We start from the raw sequence: 5114 nt of genomic DNA on the forward strand, positions 1-5114 counted from the left end.
GGGTCTCCACTCCGCACTCCCCCCATCATTCACTATGGTAAGATTTTTTGTTCTGATGATGCCTGATACCTGATCCCTTCAACACCTCGTGATCGCACAGGCTGGTGTGCTTCTTCCTTGTGGGCTTTGTTGCTTCTCAGCTAGATGGCCGCTTGTTTGCCTTCAAGCCTTTAAGACCCCAGACACTATACTTTTTGATAGCCAGGTACCATCAGCCTTCTTCACCACATTTGCTTATGCACCCATTTGTCTTCAGTGATCCCTTCGACACCTTGTGATCTTTAGGCAGTCTTGTAAATTTCTCAATGTATTGTAACTGATTTAATTCTCACTACACACAAACACACGTATATATGTAGTACATGCTTTATTTTTTACAGATGAGATCCTAAGACATAACCAGGTTAATTTGCTGGAAGTCATAGTTGCCTAGATGAGAAGTATGATAGTGCTTCCCAACTTCTAACTTGGAAAACACTCAAAGCTACTAAGAAATGGAAGCAATGTTGTAGTGAACGTCCCAATATCCTTTTCTAGATTCCCCCCTTATCAACATTTGCTGCATTTACTCGTCTCCACGTGTGTCTATGCAATCATTTAATAACAGGTTGTGAGCATCATGACCCTTTTATTTTTTAATCAGATATACACTCTATAGGATTTCACAATTAGACGCCTGGAGGGGAAAGAGTGCGGGCAGTCAGAATTGCGTGGGAGAGGAAAGTTGGTTGGAATATCTGTGTTCCGCTTCTCTAAACAAGCCTATGGTGTACTTAATACTATCTCCATCTTACGGAAACTTCAGACAGGGTAGTGAAGCTACTTGCCCAGGATCACCGGACTGCAGATTACGAAGTTTGAGCACTGACACACTTTCGGCCCGGTGATAATTTTGTGGGAAAAGAGTTCGGATTTAATGTTTTATTCTAAAGAAGTTGTATACTGACAAATCGTACTCAATAGTAAACATTTATTTGGGGGCCCAGCTGGAAAAGATTTTCCGTTTTGCTTCGTTAAAGAACTGCGGTCCCCAACCTGCACGGAATCTCAGCCGGGAAGCACGGAGGGCGCCGAGGTGGAGGAGGAGGAGGTGGCCGGATGTAGCCGCGGACCGGCCCGATGCATTCTGGGAGTCGTAGTCCCCGAGCGCGTTCCCGGCTCGTGCTGCGGGAGAACGTGACTACACTCCCAAAAGCCTCCGGTGCGGCGCCTTGGGAACACACTTCCGGGAACGCCGGAGGGAGACGCTCTGGGAAGCTGCTCCGAGTGGCCGGGTGAGCCGTGCCGGACGTGGGAGCAGGTAGGTGTGCGTAAGGAGACTCTGGTTTCTGGGTCTTCTGCATTCGTGGTAGAGGATTTTATGCAAAACAGCGAACTTCATCAGGGTTCTCGGGACAGAAAACAGTGCCGGCTGCAGTAGCGGACGTGAGGAGGATTGAGTGAGGAGCTGTTTGATGAAGCTTACAAAAATCATTTTGTGCCCAGGAGCCGAGGCCGGGTTGGGATCCTGGCCCGCCCGGGTTTGCGGCGTGGCGAGGCAAGGTGCTATTTTTGAATGACCGGCCGATGCCGGTTGTGTAACGATGCCCCGCTCCTCAGTGGGCGGGGAGGCTCGGTCCGCGAGCGGAAAGTCACTGCTGCTTTCCCTTGCTCAAGTCGAGAGCGCTGCAGCCGCCGCCGCCGGCGTTGGTGCTCCTGGGCCACGATAAGGCGGGGCAGGGGAGAGGGGCATCCCGGCTGCCCTGGAGGTTTGGTTGGCTTTCTTGCTTGAAGTCCACGCTCTTGTGTTAACAGGCCTTGTAGGAGCACGTCGGGACGTGACAGAAATGCCAGGCTTGGCGAACGCACTGAGATGATTGCCCGGGGACCCGGCGGTGTGTCAAACTCTTTGCTCTGAGTTTGGGTGAGCAATCATGCTTCTCTCTCTCTCTCTCTCTCTCTCTGCTTTTCTCTCTCTCACTCTCTGCTTGTTTCTTTCTCTCTCTCTCTCTCTGCTTGTTTCTTTCTCTCTCTCTCTCTGCTTGTTTCTTTCTCTCTCTCTCTCTCTCTCACACACACACACACACACAACGTGTGTCAAAACCAAAAGACTTAATAGAAATCTCTTCTGTGAACTGTTTTAGGACAGCATTGCAATCATAATGATCATAAGAAGGTTAGTCATAAACGCCTTAGTCCAGGAAGTTCACAGGCGTTTACAAGTTTTATTCTCATCCCACCTGTTTGAGATCAATAGTATTTGAAGAGGAAGCTGCCAATCATTGAAAAATGGAAACATCTAAAGATGGTAGCCTACCCACTGGTGGAAATACTAACTCCAAAAAGCATTCTAGTTCTACATCTAAGGATGCACAGTGCAGATCAGTGTTGCCTGCTTACATATAAATACTGCATAGAATAAACTTACTTTTTAAAAAAACACTATTTACTGTAGAGCACTGGCCTACTAACTTAAAGGTCGGCAGTTGGAACTTAATGGAAGCCACCCTACAGGGAAAATGGTGTGACATCTGCGTCCCTTAGAAACCGTGGGCTGTTCTGTGTCCCATAGAGTTCACAGCTGACTCAGGGACAATGAGTTGGGCTGACCCACCATTTCTGACATATCCCTTCATTGGTTTCAGATTATGGCTCCCCTTCTTACCTCTTTAAATTGCATAGGAATCTAATTGCATTTTTATTAAAACTGTATTATTTTTTCCTATTTCTTTAGGTTCAGGTTGTCTTTACTTTGTGTTCAGATGTGCCTGAATTTCTTCTACATTACTTAAAGTTACTTTAGTTATCAGATATATCAAAAGGTAAGTACATCTTTTGATTGTCTTAGTTCCCTTCTTACTGCTACCATATATCATCCAATAATGGTCCATTGTTTTCCTGCCCCCCCAAATTAGGTTTAGAACAGGTTTCTCTTGTGAGTGCCATGATTGATGACAAAACCCAAACTAGAGGTAGAAGAGTCTTCTAGTGTGTCATTCATAATGTAGCAGCTGTTAGACATGCATTCTCACATAGCCATTTCTCAGAATTGTCCCTTATAGCAAAAGGAATGAAAGATAATGGCAGGAACTCAATGAAAGCCCCTCATATTAATTAGGGGTCCTAGAATGCTCAACTCCTGTTCTTGTTTCAGACTTCTTTGAACTCTTAATTCAAAAGGTCAGATGAGAGATTATTCTGAAACAGGCAAACTTAATGGAAGAACTCTCAGTGAAGTTGGTCTTCCACTGAGAACCCTTGAAAGCAAGGATCATGATCTGGTGGGGCTCTCAGTGGGTTATCTAAAGGAATTCTTAAGTTTTGAAAGAAACGGGGAGCATTTTACATATGGTTCTATCACTGACCAAGTCATCATTCTCCTTTGGTGTTCAGTCTTTACCTAATCCTGAATAATACGTGTTTATGAACAATGCCTTAATTCATTTCATACTCAACAGTAAGCCATACACCAGGTAGCACCATACCAGAAGCCCTGGTAGTGCAGTGGGTTATGTGTCAGGCTGCTAGTCAAGAGGTCAGCAGTTCAAGCCCACTAGCACTCACCAGGAGAAAGATGAGGCAGCCTGCTTCTGTAATTATTTACAGCCTTGGAAACCTGGTGCAGCAGGTCTACTCTGCCCATAGGCTTTCTGTGAGTTAGAAGTGGCTCAGTGGCAGTGGGTTTATTCCTACTGACTTTACCACCAGCATTTTGAGTTTACTAAAACACCAGTACTATATTTCTTTTAGTACAGCTCTTAATAGACTGGGGGTATTGTCTGTGTTTTGGTGTACCCTGTACCTCTCCAGGGCTTAACAGAAAGTTTTACATATAGGAAGGGACTTCGAAAAGTTGTAGATAAATAGAATTAAAGGGTAATGGAAAATGTCCACATACTTTTTGAATCCGGCTTGTATTAGTACTCGCAGTAATTATCTGGATGCTTTGTGATGACCACTTCTTTGTCTGCATGGCCAGGGACCATTTTCACGAGTGATGTGGCTTTGGAGCAGGGCCCAGTAGTCATCTATTCAATAAATACTGATAATGCCAGCTCTGTGCAAGTTGCTTACAGTGAGTAGGAAAGACAGACAAATGAGCAAAAAACCAACAGGGAACGGAATTCTTGAGCTCATAACCATTAGTAGTGTTTTCCAATGTAAACATTCTGAACTCTGAAATAGAATGTCAATTTCTGGACCTGGGTATTTGGTTGTTTAAATAAGCAAGGTAGTCTTTTCCCATGTAACGAAAGAAAAACTGAAATAGGTCTACAAATTCTATGTTTTAAGTGTTTTCACCTATAAGGCATATTAAAATCTTAAACTATTGCTTCTGGTAATACAAACAGGAAAGCACAGGGTAAACAAGTGGAAAACTAATATTGAAGGGAAAACTTAGAGCTAACCATACTTGTGAACTTATTGAAAATGTAGTCACTTGTGCTTAAACTCTGACTTTTATAATGCACACTTCAAGCATAACCACATATTTTCTGCTAGTAATATCATTCCTAGTTCATTTAGTTGGATTAAATGTACAATGTCATATTGTTTTCTCAAGGATATTGTGCCCTCCCACGTTAATGCCTTAGAAAGTCACATCCTGATCCAGTTTCTTGAATCCTTTTTGTCACAGTCTTTTCTCTGACCCCTGAACTCCTGGGAACACTCAAAAGATAGTATTTGATTTTCCAGAGGATCATAGATTCCCTAAATACCACCGTACTGTATCTGGAATAAAAATATTCTCAACCTGACCCTGCTTTGGGCTCAGACAAGAGCAAGTTAATGTGCTCATAGGAGGCTTGATGGAAGACAGAAAAAGATAACGTTCAAATGTTATTTTGTTGATGGAGTTTCAAGTGCATGGAAGAGAAAGCTGAGTAAGATCATCCTTTTTATGGTTTGTCATAACCAGAGAAAAAGAGTGCAGCCAGGAACTATATGTGACCTCCTCCCTGGGGGACAGACAACCGAAAAGTGGGTGAAGGCAGACGTCGGACAGGGCAAGATATGACAAAATACCAATTTATAAACTATCAAGGGTTCATGAAGGAGGGGGGAGCGGAGAGGGAGGGGAAAAATGAGGGCCTAATGTTGGGGGTTTAAATGGAGAGAAAATGTTTTGAGAA

At 43.9% G+C, this 5114-nt stretch overlaps 1 protein-coding gene across 1 annotated transcript in view; it reads left to right on the forward strand.

Moving 5' to 3' along the window:
* The first annotated feature begins 1222 nt into the window (after positions 1-1222).
* Positions 1223-5114, forward strand: part of CLDN12 (claudin 12) — an 8988-nt gene continuing 5096 nt past the window's right edge. Inside the window, exons 1-3 of the mRNA XM_004702649.2 lie at positions 1223-1300; positions 1795-1903; positions 2714-2801. The gene's annotated coding sequence lies outside the window, so the exon portion shown is untranslated. The remainder of the gene's footprint in view (positions 1301-1794; positions 1904-2713; positions 2802-5114) is intronic.

This window comes from Echinops telfairi, unplaced genomic scaffold (genome assembly GCF_000313985.2).
Source record: "Echinops telfairi isolate 266 unplaced genomic scaffold, ASM31398v2 ScPeMD7_23;HRSCAF=83, whole genome shotgun sequence".
Taxonomy (NCBI): Eukaryota; Metazoa; Chordata; class Mammalia; order Afrosoricida; family Tenrecidae; genus Echinops; species Echinops telfairi.